We start from the raw sequence: 19,378 nt of genomic DNA on the forward strand, positions 1-19,378 counted from the left end.
TCCTGCCCTGCAGCATGCAGCAGACTGCTGGCCCAGTCCTGGCTCCATGGGGTGCTGTGTGGGCCCAAGCAAGTTGACCAAACTCCCTGACGCTGAAATGAATCCTAGGTGGCCCAATTCCAGTAGCCATGATAGGACTGCCCTGCAGGGACAGTTAATTAACTCAGGAAAAGCAACCTAGCTCCAAGGTTAGCAACCAGGAGTTCCAGTTGATTCCATTAGTGCACCCCTTGAGGCATTCCCAAGCTGGAGTCTGGTGGAAGATGAGGCTCAGTGTGATTGGATGGAAGCAGCAACCTATCAAGGAGAAGTCCCACCCACTCTGCCCTGTGCGTCTATAAAGGCGACGGGTGGCGGCCGCGGCACTCATTGAAGCCGCCAGTTGGGAGAGGAGCAGAGCCAGGCCGGTGCTCCCGAAGGCAGCAAGATGTTGCGAGCCACAGCTCCCTGCTGGTTCCCACCTGGATGCCCAGAAGCTAAGAAGGTGGCCGAGGAGGCGGCCCTGGAGGCAAGAAGCCGCCAGTTGGGAGCGGAGCAGAGCCAGGCCGGTGCTCCCGAAGGCAGCAAGATGTTGCGAGCCACAGCTCCCTGCTGGTTCCCACCTGGATACCCAGAAGCTAAGAAGGTGGCCGAGGAGGCGGCCCTGGAGGCAAGAAGCCGCCAGTTGGGAGCGGAGCAGAGCCAGGCCGGTGCTCCCGAAGGCAGCAAGATGTTGCGAGCCACAGCTCCCTGCTGGTTCCCACCTGGATACCCAGAAGCTAAGAAGGTGGCCGAGGAGGCGGCCCTCGAGGCTCCAGAATTCCCCCTGCCCTCTCATCAGCCTGCCCAGAGCTTCGGGCTCCGGGTGCCCCAGATGCACAACCAGGCCTCCGCATTTGTGGACATCCAGGCGGAGCCCCAGAACAGGGGTCCGGCGGTGCCCCCAGCGTGTCTCAAGATGGTGACGGAGGCGTCCTACTTCCCTGCGCAGAGGGGATCGGCCTGCTGCTTGCCAGCCGCCCCAAGGCTGACAGAGAGGCCCTCGGGAGTCCGCATCTCAGCCCCCAGGAAGAGGAAGACGATCGCCCAGTCTTCCAGCCCTTGCTTGGTCACAGGTTGCACAGATGCCAAGAGAACCCGGGTGGCCAGCAGCAGCCAACGCTCCAGTGGCTCCAAGGTCGGCAGACAGCCAGGGAAGACGCGCAACAGGTCAGTGATGGCATGCAAGACCACCACCACCATCAGCTCTAAGCGAATCGTCCGTCGTCCATCCCTACCGAGTTTGAAGAAACCTATTATCCTCCGAAGGTCTGGGTGCCAAGTCCCCACCGTCCTCCGCCGAGGCTATCTCCAACTGTTCACCGAAGAGTGTCTCAAGTTCTGCGCCTCCAAGCAGGAGGCCGTGGAGAAGGCGCTGAACGAGGAGAAGGTGGCCTACGACTGCAGCCCCAACAAGAACAGGTACCTGAACGTGGTCCTGAACACCCTCAAGAGACTGAAGGGCCTGACCCCCAGCTCCATGCCGGGCCTCAGCAGGGCCGCCCTGTACAGCCGCCTCCAGGAGTTCCTGCTCAGCCAGGACCAGCTCAAGGAGAACGGCTACCCCTTCCCGCACCCCGAGCGGCCCGGAGGCGCCGTCCTCTTCACTGGCCAGGGGAAGGGGCCCGGCGACTCCTCCTGCAGGGTCTGCTGCCGTTGTGGCACCGAGTACCTGGTGTCCTCCTCGGGCCGCTGTGTACGCGACCAGTTGTGTTATTATCACTGGGGGCGGGTCCGCTGGAGCCAGGTGGCTGGAGGCCGGGTTAGCCAGTACACCTGCTGTGCAGCTGCTCCTGGCTCTGTGGGCTGCCAGGTGGCAAAGCAGCACGTGCGGGACGGCCGCAAGGACAGCCTCGATGGCTTCGTGGAGACCTTCAAGAAAGAGTTGTCCAGAGACGCTTATCCAGGAATCTACGCCTTGGACTGTGAGATGTGCTACACCACGCATGGCCTAGAGCTGACCCGCGTCACCGTGGTGGACGCCGACATGCGAGTGGTGTACGACACCTTCGTCAAGCCCGACAACGAGATCGTGGACTACAACACCAGGTTTTCCGGAGTCACCGAGGCCGACGTCGCCAAGACGAGCATCACCTTGCCCCAAGTACAAGCCATCCTGCTGAGCTTTTTCAGCGCCCAAACCATCCTCATCGGGCACAGCCTGGAGAGCGATCTGCTGGCCCTGAAGCTCATCCACAGCACCGTGCTGGACACGGCCGTGCTCTTCCCGCACTACCTGGGTTTCCCCTACAAGCGTTCCCTCAGGAATCTCGCGGCCGACTACCTGGGACAGATCATCCAGGACAGCCAGGACGGCCACAACTCCAGCGAGGACGCAAACGCCTGCCTGCAGCTGGTGATGTGGAAGGTCCGACAGCGCGCCCAGATCCAGCCACGCCACCGGTCCGCCTCTCCCGCCGCCCTGGCCTGTCCTTGGCCCCAGGCCCCTTCCACAACCGCCATCAGTCCCGAGAGCTCACCCTGTCCACCTCGCCGCAAGGCCAAAGAAACCGGAGCAGTCGACGGCAGGAGAGGGCAAAAAGCCAAGAGTAACCCCAACCGGCCACTCCCAGTCCCCCGGAATCCCTGCCGCGGACCCTCGGGCCTGTCCCCATCCCTCTGCCCTTCCCAGACCTCTGTCCTTCCACTAATCGCCTCCCGCAGCACCGAGCCGCCACTCCCAGTCCCCCGAGTCCCTGCCGCGCCCCCTCGCGCCTGTCCACATCCCTCTGCCCATCCGAGACCTCTGTCCTTACACCACTAGCCACCCCACGTGGGACTTCCATGGCCTCTGAGTACAAGGCCAGCCCCCCGGCCCACCAGCTTTCTGAATGTGTGCTTACCTGTTTTTCTCGAGAGGCACCACAGTGAGGTGGGTGAAGCACTTAGGCTCTGGAGTTAGATATCTGGGTTCAAGGCCAAATTCCACCACTTACTAGGTTTCTAATATTGCACAGATAATGTCTTTGCGCTTCTACCTTTTGATCTTTAAAGTGTGATCAAAAGAGACTTAGACTCCCACATCATAATAACGGGAAACTTTAACAGCCCTCTGTAAACACTAGACAGACCAACGAGACAGAAATCTAAAAAGGATATCCAGGAATTGAACTCAGCTCTGCACCAAGCGGACCTAGGAGACATCTACAGAACGCTCCACCCCAAATCGACAGAATATACATGCTTCTCAGCACCACATCACACTTATTTCCACATTGACCACATAGTTGGAAGGAAAGCACTCCTCAGTAAATGTAAAATAACAGAAATTACTACAAACGGTCTTTCAGACCACATTGCAATCAAAGTAGACCTCAGGATAAAGAAACTCACTCAAAACCGCTCAACTGCATGGAAACCGGACAACCTGCTCCTGAATGAGTACTGGGTACTTAAGGAAATGAAGGCAGAAAGAAAGATATTCTCTGAAACCAATGAAAACAAAGGCACAACATACCAGAATCTCTGGGTCACATTTAAAGCAGTGTGTAGAGGGAAATTTATAGCACTAATTGCCCACGAGAGAAAGCAGGAAAAATCAAAAATGCATACCCTAACATCACCATTAAAAGAATGAGAGAAGCAAGAGCAAACACATTCAAAAACTAGCAGAAGGCAAGAAATAACTAAGATCCGAGCAGAACTGGTGGAGATAGAGACACAATAAACCCTTCAACAAATCAATGAATCCAGGAGCGGGATTTTGGCAGTGATCAACAAAATTGATAGAGCACTAGCAAGACTAAGGAAGAAGAAAAGAAAGAAGAATCAAACAGATGCAGTAAAAAATGATAAAGGGGATATCACCACCGATCCCACAGAAATACAAACTACCATCAGACAATACTATCAGCACCTCTAAGCTAATGAACTAGAAAACCTAGAAGAAATGGATAAATTCCTGGACGCATACAACCTCCCCAGAGTAAACCAGGAAGAAGTTGAATGCCTGAGTAGACCACTAACAGGCTCTGAAATTGAGGCAATAATTAACAGCCTATCAAGCAATAAAACTCCAGGACCAGACGGATTCACAGCCGAATTCTACCAGAAGGACAAGGAGGAGCTGGTACCATGCCTTCTGAAACTATTCCAATCAACAGAAAAAGAGGGAATCCTCCCTCACTCATTTCATGAGGCCGGCATCATCCTGATCCCAAAGCCTGAGAGAAACACAACCCAAAAAGAGAATTTTAGGCCTATGTCCCTGAGGAACATCGATGGGAAAATCCTCCATAAAATACCGGAAAAACGAATCCCGCAGCACATCAAAGGGCTTATCCATCATGATGCAGTGGGCTTCATCCCTGACATGCAAGGCTTGTCCATCATATGCAAAACAATAAACATAATCCAGCATATAATCAGAACCAAAGACAGAAACTGCGTGATTATCTCAACAGATGCAGAAAAGGCCTTTGACAAAATTCAACAGCCCTTCATGCCAACAACTCTCAATAAATTAGGTATTGATGGGACATCTCCCAAAATAATGAGGGCTATTTAGGGCAAACCCACAGCCAATATCATACTGAATGGGCAAAAAGTGGAAGCATTCCCTTTGCAAACTGCCACAAGACAGGGATGCCCTCTCTCACCACTCCTATTCAACATAGTGTTGGAACTTCTGCCCAGGGCAATCAGGCAGGAGAAAGAAATAAAGAGAAATCAATTAGGAAAAGAGGAAGTCCAATTGTCCCTGTGTGCAGATGACATGATTGAATATTTAGAAAACCCCATCGTCTCAGCCCAAAATCTCCTTAAGCTGATAAGCAACTTCAGCAAAGTCTCAGGATACAAAATCGAGGTGCAAAAATCACAAGCATTCTTATACACCAATAACAGGCAAACAGACAGCCAAATCATGAGTGAGCTCCCATTCACAATTGCTTCAAAGAGAATAAAATGCCTAGGAATCCAACTAACAAGGGATGTGAAGGACCTCTTCAAGGAGAACTACCAAGCATTGCTCCACGAACTAAAAGAGGAGACAAACAAATGGAAGAATATTCCACCATCACGGATTGGAAGAATCAATATCGTGAAAATGGCCATACTGCCCAAGGTAAATTATAGATTCAATGCCATCCCCATCAAACTACCAATGACTTTCTTCACAGAACTGGAAAAATCTGCTTTAAAGCTCATATGGAACCACAAAACGGCCCCCACTGCCAACATATTCCTAAGCCAAAAGAACAACGATGGAGGCATCAAGCTGTCCGACTTCAAGCTACAGTAGAAGGCTACAGTAACCAAAGAGCATGCTATCGGTTGCCGTTTTGGTTACCGTAGACCAATGGAACAGAATAGAGCCCTCAGAAATAATACGACACATCTACAACCATCTGATCTTTGACAAACCTGACAAAAACAAGAAATGGGGAAAGGATTCCCTATTTAAAAAATGGTGCTGGGAAAACAGGCTAGCCATATGTCGAAAGCTGAAATCGGATCCCTTCCTTACACCTTGTACAAAAATTAATTCAAGACAGAAGAAAGACTTAAATGTTAGATCTTAAACCATACAAACCCTAGGAGAAAACCCAGCCAATACCATTGAGGACACAGGCATGGGCAAGGACCTCATGTCTAAAACGCCAAAAGCAATGGCAACGAAAGCCAACATTGACAAACAGCATCTAATTACACTAAAGACGTTCTGCATAGCTAAAGAAACTCCCATGAGAGTGAACAGGCATCCTGCAGAAAGGGAGAAAATTTTTGCAATCTACTCATCTGACAAAGGGCTAATATCCAGAATCTACTAAGAACTCAAACAGAGTTACAAGAGAAACCAAACAAGCCCATCAACAAGTGGGGGAAGGATATAAAGAGACACTTCTCAAAAGAAGACATTTATGCAGCCAACAGACACATGAAAAAATGCTCATCAACACTGGCCATCAGAGAAATGCAAATCAAATCCGCAATGAGATATCATCTCACACCAGGTAGAAGAGCGATCATTAAAACGTCAGGAAACAACAGGTGCTGGAGAGGTAGTGGACAAATAGGAACACTTTTACACTGTTGGTGGGACTGTAAACTAGTTCAACGGTAGTGGAAGATAGTGTGGTGAATCCTCAAGGATCTCGAAATAGAAATACCTTTTGACCCAGCCATCCCATTACTGGGTATATATACCCATAGGATTAGAAATCATGCTGCTAAAAGGACACACGCAGACGTATGTTTATTGCGGCACCATTCACAGTAGCAAAGACTTGGAACCAACCCAGATGTCCATCAATGATAGACTGGATTAAGAAAATGTGGCACAAATACACCATGGAATACTATGCAGCCATGAAAAAGCATGAGTTCATGCCCTTTGGAGGGACACGGATGAAGCTGGAAACCATCATTCTTAGCAAACTATCGCAAGGACAAAAAAACCAAACACCGCATGTTCTCATTCATAGGTGGGAATTGAAGTATGAGAACGCTTGGACACAGAAAGGGGAACATCACACACCGGGGCCTGTCATGGGCGTGGGGAGGGGGAGGGATAGCATTAAGAGATATACCTAATGTAAATGACTAGTGAATGGGTGCAACACACCAACCAGGTGAATCTTGGAAGGCAAAAGCTACTGAATTTAGCGAATTTGTGGAGGCATTCCCAGAAATCAGCCAGGTGAAGTATCACACAACCGAAGACTGCACCACTCCTCTAAGGCAGCACTATGCGGCAAACCCAGACGGCCACTCTTCTCACCCCTCCTCCGTTGGCTGTTCTGGGTAATGTGGTTCAAAAGTCACCTAGGCAACTGCAAAAATAGCTGAAATGGAGTAAGGGCTTCAGGCTGGTGACTAGCAGAGGTCCACCTGACCCCCGTAAGCTGCTGAACAAGAAGGGCTGCCAGAAGTGTCCCCCTAGGGAATTTGGTGGAGACGAAGACCCGCTCACTGGACAAGGGTTCCTCCCAGGAGACGCCCGAGCGGAAGAAACGGGCTGTGAGCCACGCCCTTTCACCCTCCGCTACCCCGCCCTGGGCTGGTGAAGGTGCGCGTAAGGATGAGGACTACTGAGCCCTGAAGAAATAAATCCTTCCCCTTTGACCCCAAGGAGGATTGCCTGTGAGGATCTTCAACGAGTCTACCCGTGTCTAGACACGGTAGCAGGTCTGTCCGGCACAGCACCTCCCTCAAGGAGGAGAAGAGTGAGGAGAAAGGAAACTCAAGTCTGACCATTCTGTCCTGGGAGAGAAGAGGAGGATCTCATCTCTCATCTGTCCAAGCATGGCAAGGAGACTTTCTCTCATCTTTCCAAGCAAGATGACTTTTTATAATTAGGAAACAAAAAGAATTTAGAAGGCATGAAAGCAGCCCGTAAGGTGCATTCCTAAGGACTGCCCATTGAAACTGACAAAATTGCCCTTGTTTGATGAGAGGAATGAGCAGAGCACTGAGGTGGTGAACAGGGATCTAGTGAGACTTTCCCAGCATGTTTCTACCAAAGCTTTCTCTAAGCTTCTCGGAACACTCTCCTAATAAGCAGATGTTTGGCCCTTCAGAAAGTCAACAAGCAAAATGCCTTGAGTGTCCCAAAACACTGATGCCATGATGTTGGCTCCTGACTGGCCTCCTTTTCCTTTGACTGGACCACTGCCACCTCTCGGTAGCCGTCGCTTTGATGATGCTTTGCATTCGAGGTCATATTGGTAAAGCCATGTTCCAACTTCCGGTTACAATTTGTCAGAGGGATGCGTCAGGATCGTGATCCCTCCTGTTTAAAATTTCCACTGATAGCTCTCGTCGTAACTGCAGCTGATCTGGGCACAGTGGTTTTCACAGCCACTGCAGGATTCATCTCCCACATCTTCTCACCTCTTCTTGAAACAAGCTATACATTCGTAAAGAGTTCATTTCTTTGGGGTAGTGTCCTTAGAAGCTTTTGTTAAAACATCAATGATTTCTTCATTCTTCCACCCAAGCTTCACCAGAAATTTGATGTTTGCTCTTGCTGCAATTTTCGTGGAATTCATGTTGCTCTGATAGGAGTCCTTTTCAGTGGATGTCTCATCCTTCTCAGTGCCTCAAACTAGATCTAGTTCAGAAAGGTTATAAGAAGTTCGGACAAGTTTATTTGAGTGCAAATCAGTGGAAACCCATGCATAGTTTCTTCACCATGTGCATTTTCTATGAACCTTTTGAAGAACCCCTGTGTTGAACATTGCCCAAGTCGTGGGAGAGAAGTGGGTGCGGTCCACTTCCTGTCCTCAATTTGCCCTCAGCGGAGGAGTGCACAGAGCAGGGAAACGCAACCCCAGAGAGATCCTGCCCTGCAGCATGCAGCAGACTGCTGGCCCAGTCCTGGCTCCATGGGGTGCTGTGTGGGCCCAAGCAAGTTGACCAAACTCCCTGACGCTGAAATGAATCCTAGGTGGCCCAATTCCAGTAGCCATGATAGGACTGCCCTGCAGGGACAGTTAATTAACTCAGGAAAAGCAACCTAGCTCCAAGGTTAGCAACCAGGAGTTCCAGTTGATTCCATTAGTGCACCCCTTGAGGCATTCCCAAGCTGGAGTCTGGTGGAAGATGAGGCTCAGTGTGATTGGATGGAAGCACCAACCTATCAAGGAGAAGTCCCACCCACTCTGCCCTGTGCGTCTATAAAGGCGACGGGTGGCGGCCGCGGCACTCATTGAAGCCGCCAGTTGGGAGAGGAGCAGAGCCAGGCCGGTGCTCCCGAAGGCAGCAAAATGTTGCGAGCCACAGCTCACTGCTGGTTCCCACCTGGATACGCAGAAGCTAAGAAGGTGGCCGAGGAGGCGGCCCTGGAGGCAAGAAGCCGCCAGTTGGGAGCGGAGCAGAGCCAGGCCGGTGCTCCCGAAGGCAGCAAGATGTTGCGAGCCACAGCTCCCTGCTGGTTCCCACCTGGATACGCAGAAGCTAAGAAGGTGGCCGAGGAGGCGGCCCTGGAGGCAAGAAGCCGCCAGTTGGGAGCGGAGCAGAGCCAGGCCGGTGCTCCCGAAGGCAGCAAGATGTTGCGAGCCACAGCTCCCTGCTGGTTCCCACCTGGATACCCAGAAGCTAAGAAGGTGGCCGAGGAGGCGGCCCTGGAGGCAAGAAGCCGCCAGTTGGGAGCGGAGCAGAGCCAGGCCGGTGCTCCCGAAGGCAGCAAGATGTTGCGAGCCACAGCTCCCTGCTGGTTCCCACCTGGATACCCAGAAGCTAAGAAGGTGGCCGAGGAGGCGGCCCTCGAGGCTCCAGAATTCCCCCTGCCCTCTCATCAGCCTGCCCAGAGCTTCGGGCTCCGGGTGCCCCAGATGCACAACCAGGCCTCCGCATTTGTGGACATCCAGGCGGAGCCCCAGAACAGGGGTCCGGCGGTGCCCCCAGCGTGTCTCAAGATGGTGACGGAGGCGTCCTACTTCCCTGCGCAGAGGGGATCGGCCTGCTGCTTGCCAGCCGCCCCAAGGCTGACAGAGAGGCCCTCGGGAGTCCGCATCTCAGCCCCCAGGAAGAGGAAGACGATCGCCCACTCTTCCAGCCCTTGCTTGGTCACAGGTTGCACAGATGCCAAGAGAACCCGGGTGGCCAGCAGCAGCCAACGCTCCAGTGGCTCCAAGGTCGGCAGACAGCCAGGGAAGACGCGCAACAGGTCAGGGATGGCATGCAAGACCACCACCACCATCAGCTCTAAGCGAATCGTCCGTCGTCCATCCCTACCGAGTTTGAAGAAACCTATTATCCTCCGAAGGTCTGGGTGCCAAGTCCCCACCGTCCTCCGCCGAGGCTATCTCCAACTGTTCACCGAAGAGTGTCTCAAGTTCTGCGCCTCCAAGCAGGAGGCCGTGGAGAAGGCGCTGAACGAGGAGAAGGTGGCCTACGACTGCAGCCCCAACAAGAACAGGTACCTGAACGTGGTCCTGAACACCCTCAAGAGACTGAAGGGCCTGACCCCCAGCTCCATGCCGGGCCTCAGCAGGGCCGCCCTGTACAGCCGCCTCCAGGAGTTCCTGCTCAGCCAGGACCAGCTCAAGGAGAACGGCTACCCCTTCCCGCACCCCGAGCGGCCCGGAGGCGCCGTCCTCTTCACTGGCCAGGGGAAGGGGCCCGGCGACTCCTCCTGCAGGGTCTGCTGCCGTTGTGGCACCGAGTACCTGGTGTCCTCCTCGGGCCGCTGTGTACGCGACCAGTTGTGTTATTATCACTGGGGGCGGGTCCGCTGGAGCCAGGTGGCTGGAGGCCGGGTTAGCCAGTACACCTGCTGTGCAGCTGCTCCTGGCTCTGTGGGCTGCCAGGTGGCAAAGCAGCACGTGCGGGACGGCCGCAAGGACAGCCTCGATGGCTTCGTGGAGACCTTCAAGAAAGAGTTGTCCAGAGACGCTTATCCAGGAATCTACGCCTTGGACTGTGAGATGTGCTACACCACGCATGGCCTAGAGCTGACCCGCGTCACCGTGGTGGACGCCGACATGCGAGTGGTGTACGACACCTTCGTCAAGCCCGACAACGAGATCGTGGACTACAACACCAGGTTTTCCGGAGTCACCGAGGCCGACGTCGCCAAGACGAGCATCACCTTGCCCCAAGTGCAAGCCATCCTGCTGAGCTTTTTCAGCGCCCAAACCATCCTCATCGGGCACAGCCTGGAGAGCGATCTGCTGGCCCTGAAGCTCATCCACAGCACCGTGCTGGACACGGCCGTGCTCTTCCCGCACTACCTGGGTTTCCCCTACAAGCGTTCCCTCAGGAATCTCGCGGCCGACTACCTGGGACAGATCATCCAGGACAGCCAGGACGGCCACAACTCCAGCGAGGACGCAAACGCCTGCCTGCAGCTGGTGATGTGGAAGGTCCGACAGCGCGCCCAGATCCAGCCACGCCACCGGTCCGCCTCTCCCGCCGCCCTGGCCTGTCCTTGGCCCCAGGCCCCTTCCACAACCGCCATCAGTCCCGAGAGCTCACCCTGTCCACCTCGCCGCAAGGCCAAAGAAACCGGAGCAGTCGACGGCAGGAGAGGGCAAAAAGCCAAGAGTAACCCCAACCGGCCACTCCCAGTCCCCCGGAATCCCTGCCGCGGACCCTCGGGCCTGTCCCCATCCCTCTGCCCTTCCCAGACCTCTGTCCTTCCACTAATCGCCTCCCGCAGCACCGAGCCGCCACTCCCGGTCCCCCGAGTCCCTGCCGCGCCCCCTCGCGCCTGTCCACATCCCTCTGCCCATCCGAGACCTCTGTCCTTACACCACTAGCCACCCCACGTGGGACTTCCATGGCCTCTGAGTACAAGGCCAGCCCCCCGGCCCACCAGCTTTCTGAATGTGTGCTTACCTGTTTTTCTCGAGAGGCACCACAGTGAGGTGGGTGAAGCACTTAGGCTCTGGAGTTAGATATCTGGGTTCAAGGCCAAATTCCACCACTTACTAGGTTTCTAATATTGCACAGATAATGTCTTTGCGCTTCTACCTTTTGATCTTTAAAGTGTGATCAAAAGAGACTTAGACTCCCACATCATAATAACGGGAAAATTTAACAGCCCTCTGTAAACATTAGACAGACCAACGAGACAGAAATCTAAAAAGGATATCCAGGAATTGAACTCAGCTCTGCACCAAGCGGACCTAGGAGACATCTACAGAACGCTCCACCCCAAATCGACAGAATATACATGCTTCTCAGCACCACATCACACTTATTTCCACATTGACCACATAGTTGGAAGGAAAGCACTCCTCAGTAAATGTAAAATAACAGAAATTACTACAAACGGTCTTTCAGACCACATTGCAATCAAAGTAGACCTCAGGATAAAGAAACTCACTCAAAACCGCTCAACTGCATGGAAACCGGACAACCTGCTCCTGAATGAGTACTGGGTACTTAAGGAAATGAAGGCAGAAAGAAAGATATTCTCTGAAACCAATGAAAACAAAGGCACAACATACCAGAATCTCTGGGTCACATTTAAAGCAGTGTGTAGAGGGAAATTTATAGCACTAATTGCCCACGAGAGAAAGCAGGAAAAATCAAAAATGCATACCCTAACATCACCATTAAAAGAATGAGAGAAGCAAGAGCAAACACATTCAAAAACTAGCAGAAGGCAAGAAATAACTAAGATCCGAGCAGAACTGGTGGAGATAGAGACACAATAAACCCTTCAACAAATCAATGAATCCAGGAGCGGGTTTTTTGCAGTGATCAACAAAATTGATAGAGCACTAGCAAGACTAAGAAAGAAGAAAAGAAAGAAGAATCAAACAGATGCAGTAAAAAATGATAAAGGGGATATCACCACCGATCCCACAGAAATACAAACTACCATCAGACAATACTATCAGCACCTCTAAGCTAATGAACTAGAAAACCTAGAAGAAATGGATAAATTCCTGGACGCATACAACCTCCCCAGAGTAAACCAGGAAGAAGTTGAATGCCTGAGTAGACCACTAACAGGCTCTGAAATTGAGGCAATAATTAACAGCCTATCAAGCAATAAAACTCCAGGACCAGACGGATTCACAGCCGAATTCTACCAGAAGGACAAGGAGGAGCTGGTACCATGCCTTCTGAAACTATTCCAATCAACAGAAAAAGAGGGAATCCTCCCTCACTCATTTCATGAGGCCGGCATCATCCTGATCCCAAAGCCTGAGAGAAACACAACCCAAAAAGAGAATTTTAGGCCTATGTCCCTGAGGAACATCGATGGGAAAATCCTCCCTAAAATACCGGAAAAACGAATCCCGCAGCACATCAAAGGGCTTATCCATCATGATGCAGTGGGCTTCATCCCTGACATGCAAGGCTTGTCCATCATATGCAAAACAATAAACATAATCCAGCATATAATCAGAACCAAAGACAGAAACTGCGTGATTATCTCAACAGATGCAGAAAAGGCCTTTGACAAAATTCAACAGCCCTTCATGCCAACAACTCTCAATAAATTAGGTATTGATGGGACATCTCCCAAAATAATGAGGGCTATTTAGGGCAAACCCACAGCCAATATCATACTGAATGGGCAAAAAGTGGAAGCATTCCCTTTGCAAACTGCCACAAGACAGGGATGCCCTCTCTCACCACTCCTATTCAACATAGTGTTGGAACTTCTGCCCAGGGCAATCAGGCAGGAGAAAGAAATAAAGAGAAATCAATTAGGAAAAGAGGAAGTCCAATTGTCCCTGTGTGCAGATGACATGATTGAATATTTAGAAAACCCCATCGTCTCAGCCCAAAATCTCCTTAAGCTGATAAGCAACTTCAGCAAAGTCTCAGGATACAAAATCGAGGTGCAAAAATCACAAGCATTCTTATACACCAATAACAGGCAAACAGAGAGCCAAATCATGAGTGAGCTCCCATTCACAATTGCTTCAAAGAGAATAAAATGCCTAGGAATCCAACTAACAAGGGATGTGAAGGACCTCTTCAAGGAGAACTACCAAGCATTGCTCCACGAACTAAAAGAGGAGACAAACAAATGGAAGAATATTCCACCATCACGGATTGGAAGAATCAATATCGTGAAAATGGCCATACTGCCCAAGGTAAATTATAGATTCAATGCCATCCCCATCAAACTACCAATGACTTTCTTCACAGAACTGGAAAAATCTGCTTTAAAGCTCATATGGAACCACAAAACGGCCCCCACTGCCAACATATTCCTAAGCCAAAAGAACAACGATGGAGGCATCAAGCTGTCCGACTTCAAGCTACAGTAGAAGGCTACAGTAACCAAAGAGCATGCTATCGGTTGCCGTTTTGGTTACCGTAGACCAATGGAACAGAATAGAGCCCTCAGAAATAATACGACACATCTACAACCATCTGATCTTTGACAAACCTGAGAAAAACAAGAAATGGGGAAAGGATTCCCTATTTAAAAAATGGTGCTGGGAAAACAGGCTAGCCATATGTCGAAAGCTGAAATCGGATCCCTTCCTTACACCTTGTACAAAAATTAATTCAAGACAGAAGAAAGACTTAAATGTTAGATCTTAAACCATACAAACCCTAGGAGAAAACCCAGCCAATACCATTGAGGACACAGGCATGGGCAAGGACCTCATGTCTAAAACGCCAAAAGCAATGGCAACGAAAGCCAACATTGACAAACAGCATCTAATTACACTAAAGACGTTCTGCATAGCTAAAGAAACTCCCATGAGAGTGAACAGGCATCCTGCAGAAAGGGAGAAAATTTTTGCAATCTACTCATCTGACAAAGGGCTAATATCCAGAATCTACTAAGAACTCAAACAGAGTTACAAGAGAAACCAAACAAGCCCATCAACAAGTGGGGGAAGGATATAAAGAGACACTTCTCAAAAGAAGACATTTATGCAGCCAACAGACACATGAAAAAATGCTCATCAACACTGGCCATCAGAGAAATGCAAATCAAATCCGCAATGAGATATCATCTCACACCAGGTAGAAGAGCGATCATTAAAACGTCAGGAAACAACAGGTGCTGGAGAGGTAGTGGACAAATAGGAACACTTTTACACTGTTGGTGGGACTGTAAACTAGTTCAACGGTAGTGGAAGATAGTGTGGTGAATCCTCAAGGATCTCGAAATAGAAATACCTTTTGACCCAGCCATCCCATTACTGGGCATATATACCCATAGGATTAGAAATCATGCTGCTAAAAGGACACACGCAGACGTATGTTTATTGCGGCACCATTCACAGTAGCAAAGACTTGGAACCAACCCAGATGTCCATCAATGATAGACTGGATTAAGAAAATGTGGCACAAATACACCATGGAATACTATGCAGCCATGAAAAAGCATGAGTTCATGCCCTTTGGAGGGACACGGATGAAGCTGGAAACCATCATTCTTAGCAAACTATCGCAAGGACAAAAAAACCAAACACCGCATGTTCTCATTCATAGGTGGGAATTGAAGTATGAGAACGCTTGGACACAGAAAGGGGAACATCACACACCGGGGCCTGTCATGGGCGTGGGGAGGGGGAGGGATAGCATTAAGAGATATACCTAATGTAAATGACTAGTGAATGGGTGCAACACACCAACCAGGTGAATCTTGGAAGGCAAAAGCTACTGAATTTAGCGAATTTGTGGAGGCATTCCCAGAAATCAGCCAGGTGAAGTATCACACAACCGAAGACTGCACCACTCCTCTAAGGCAGCACTATGCGGCAAACCCAGACGGCCACTCTTCTCACCCCTCCTCCGTTGGCTGTTCTGGGTAATGTGGTTCAAACGTCACCTAGGCAACTGCAAAAATAGCTGAAATGGAGTAAGGGCTTCAGGCTGGTGACTAGCAGAGGTCCACCTGACCCCCGTAAGCTGCTGAACAAGAAGGGCTGCCAGAAGTGTCCCCCTAGGGAATTTGGTGGAGACGAAGACCCGCTCACTGGACAAGGGTTCCTCCCAGGAGACGCCCGAGCGGAAGAAACGGGCTGTGAGCCACGCCCTTTCACCCTCCGCTACCCCGCCCTGGGCTGGTGAAGGTGCGCGTAAGGATGAGGACTACTGAGCCCTGAAGAAATAAATCCTTCCCCTTTGACCCCAAGGAGGATTGCCTGTGAGGATCTTCAACGAGTCTACCCGTGTCTAGACACGGGAGCAGGTCTGTCCGGCACAGCACCTCCCTCAAGGAGGAGAAGAGTGAGGAGAAAGGAAACTCAAGTCTGACCATTCTGTCCTGGGAGAGAAGAGGAGGATCTCATCTCTCATCTGTCCAAGCATGGCAAGGAGACTTTCTCTCATCTTTCCAAGCAAGATGACTTTTTATAATTAGGAAACAAAAAGAATTTAGAAGGCATGAAAGCAGCCCGTAAGGTGCATTCCTAAGGACTGCCCATTGAAACTGACAAAATTGCCCTTGTTTGATGAGAGGAATGAGCAGAGCACTGAGGTGGTGAACAGGGATCTAGTGAGACTTTCCCAGCATGTTTCTACCAAAGCTTTCTCTAAGCTTCTCGGAACACTCTCCTAATAAGCAGATGTTTGGCCCTTCAGAAAGTCAACAAGCAAAATGCCTTGAGTGTCCCAAAACACTGATGCCATGATGTTGGCTCCTGACTGGCCTCCTTTTCCTTTGACTGGACCACTGCCACCTCTCGGTAGCCGTCGCTTTGATGATGCTTTGCATTCGAGGTCATATTGGTAAAGCCATGTTCCAACTTCCGGTTACAATTTGTCAGAGGGATGCGTCAGGATCGTGATCCCTCCTGTTTAAAATTTCCACTGATAGCTCTCGTCGTAACTGCAGCTGATCTGGGCACAGTGGTTTTCACAGCCACTGCAGGATTCATCTCCCACATCTTCTCACCTCTTCTTGAAACAAGCTATACATTCGTAAAGAGTTCATTTCTTTGGGGTAGTGTCCTTAGAAGCTTTTGTTAAAACATCAATGATTTCTTCATTCTTCCACCCAAGCTTCACCAGAAATTTGATGTTTGCTCTTGCTGCAATTTTCGTGGAATTCATGTTGCTCTGATAGGAGTCCTTTTCAGTGGATGTCTCATCCTTCTCAGTGCCTCAAACTAGATCTAGTTCAGAAAGGTTATAAGAAGTTCGGACAAGTTTATCTGAGTGCAAATCAGTGGAAACCCATGCATAGTTTCTTCACCATGTGCATTTTCTATGAACCTTTTGAAGAACCCCTGTGTTGAACATTGCCCAAGTCGTGGGAGAGAAGTGGGTGCGGTCCACTTCCTGTCCTCAATTTGCCCTCAGCGGAGGAGTGCACAGAGCAGGGAAACGCAACCCCAGAGAGATCCTGCCCTGCAGCATGCAGCAGACTGCTGGCCCAGTCCTGGCTCCATGGGGTGCTGTGTGGGCCCAAGCAAGTTGACCAAACTCCCTGACGCTGAAATGAATCCTAGGTGGCCCAATTCCAGTAGCCATTATAGGACTGCCCTGCAGGGACAGTTAATTAACTCAGGAAAAGCAACCTAGCTCCAAGGTTAGCAACCAGGAGTTCCAGTTGATTCCATTAGTGCACCCCTTGAGGCATTCCCAAGCTGGAGTCTGGTGGAAGATGAGGCTCAGTGTGATTGGATGGAAGCACCAACCTATCAAGGAGAAGTCCCACCCACTCTGCCCTGTGCGTCTATAAAGGCGACGGGTGGCGGCCGCGGCACTCATTGAAGCCGCCAGTTGGGAGAGGAGCAGAGCCAGGCCGGTGCTCCCGAAGGCAGCAAGATGTTGCGAGCCACAGCTCACTGCTGGTTCCCACCTGGATACGCAGAAGCTAAGAAGGTGGCCGAGGAGGCGGCCCTGGAGGCAAGAAGCCGCCAGTTGGGAGCGGAGCAGAGCCAGGCCGGTGCTCCCGAAGGCAGCAAGATGTTGCGAGCCACAGCTCCCTGCTGGTTCCCACCTGGATACCCAGAAGCTAAGAAGGTGGCCGAGGAGGCGGCCCTGGAGGCAAGAAGCCGCCAGTTGGGAGCGGAGCAGAGCCAGGCCGGTGCTCCCGAAGGCAGCAAGATGTTGCGAGCCACAGCTCCCTGCTGGTTCCCACCTGGATACCCAGAAGCTAAGAAGGTGGCCGAGGAGGCGGCCCTCGAGGCTCCAGAATTCCCCCTGCCCTCTCATCAGCCTGCCCAGAGCTTCGGGCTCCGGGTGCCCCAGATGCACAACCAGGCCTCCGCATTTGTGGACATCCAGGCGGAGCCCCAGAACAGGGGTCCGGCGGTGCCCCCAGCGTGTCTCAAGATGGTGACGGAGGCGTCCTACTTCCCTGCGCAGAGGGGATCGGCCTGCTGCTTGCCAGCCTCCCCAAGGCTGACAGAGAGGCCCTCGGGAGTCCGCATCTCAGCCCCCAGGAAGAGGAAGACGATCGCCCACTCTTCCAGGCCTTGCTTGGTCACAGGTTGCACAGATGCCAAGAGAACCCGGGTGGCCAGCAGCAGCCAACGCTCCAGTGGCTCCAAGGTCGGCAGACAGCCAGGGAAGACGCGCAACAGGTCAGGGATGGCATGCAAGACCACCACCACCATCAGCTCTAAGCGAATCGTCCGTCGTCCATCCTTACCGAGTTTGAAGAAACCTATTATCCTCCGAAGGTCTGGGTGCCAAGTTCCCACCGTCCTCCGCCGAGGCTATCTCCAACTGTTCACCGAAGAGTGTCTCAAGTTCTGCGCCTCCAAGCAGGAGGCCGTGGAGAAGGCGCTGAACGAGGAGAAGGTGGCCTACGACTGCAGCCCCAACAAGAACAGGTACCTGAACGTGGTCCTGAACACCCTCAAGAGACTGAAGGGCCTGACCCCCAGCTCCATGCCGGGCCTCAGCAGGGCCGCCCTGTACAGCCGCCTCCAGGAGTTCCTGCTCAGCCAGGACCAGCTCAAGGAGAACGGCTACCCCTTCCCGCACCCCGAGCGGCCCGGAGGCGCCGTCCTCTTCACTGGCCAGGGGAAGGGGCCCGGCGACTCCTCCTGCAGGGTCTGCTGCCGTTGTGGCACCGAGTACCTGGTGTCCTCCTCGGGCCGCTGTGTACGCGACCAGTTGTGTTATTATCACTGGGGGCGGGTCCGCTCGAGCCAGGTGGCTGGAGGCCGGGTTAGCCAGTACACCTGCTGTGCAGCTGCTCCTGGCTCTGTGGGCTGCCAGGTGGCAAAGCAGCACATGCGGGACGGCCGCAAGGACAGCCTCGATGGCTTCGTGGAGACCTTCAAGAAAGAGTTGTCCAGAGACGCTTATCCAGGAATCTACGCCTTGGACTGTGAGATGTGCTACACCACGCATGGCCTAGAGCTGACCCGCGTCACCGTGGTGGACGCCGACATGCGAGTGGTGTACGACACCTTCGTCAAGCCCGACAACGAGATCGTGGACTACAACACCAGGTTTTCCGGAGTCACCGAGGCCGACGTCGCCAAGACGAGCATCACCTTGCCCCAAGTGCAAGCCATCCTGCTGAGCTTTTTCAGCGCCCAAACCATCCTCATCGGGCACAGCCTGGAGAGCGATCTGCTGGCCCTGAAGCTCATCCACAGCACCGTGCTGGACACGGCCGTGCTCTTCCCGCACTACCTGGGTTTCCCCTACAAGCGTTCCCTCAGGAATCTCGCGGCCGACTACCTGGGACAGATCATCCAGGACAGCCAGGACGGCCACAACTCCAGCGAGGACGCAAACGCCTGCCTGCAGCTGGTGATGTGGAAGGTCCGACAGCGCGCCCAGATCCAGCCACGCCACCGGTCCGCCTCTCCCGCCGCCCTGGCCTATCCTTGGCCCCAGGCCCCTTCCACAACCGCCATCAGTCCCGAGAGCTCACCCTGTCCACCTCGCCGCAAGGCCAAAGAAACCGGAGCAGTCGACGGCAGGAGAGGGCAAAAAGCCAAGAGTAACCCCAACCGGCCACTCCCAGTCCCCCGGAATCCCTGCCGCGGACCCTCGGGCCTGTCCGCATCCCTCT

This window comes from Pan troglodytes, chromosome 7 (assembly GCF_028858775.2).
Source record: "Pan troglodytes isolate AG18354 chromosome 7, NHGRI_mPanTro3-v2.0_pri, whole genome shotgun sequence".
Taxonomy (NCBI): domain Eukaryota; kingdom Metazoa; phylum Chordata; class Mammalia; order Primates; family Hominidae; genus Pan; species Pan troglodytes.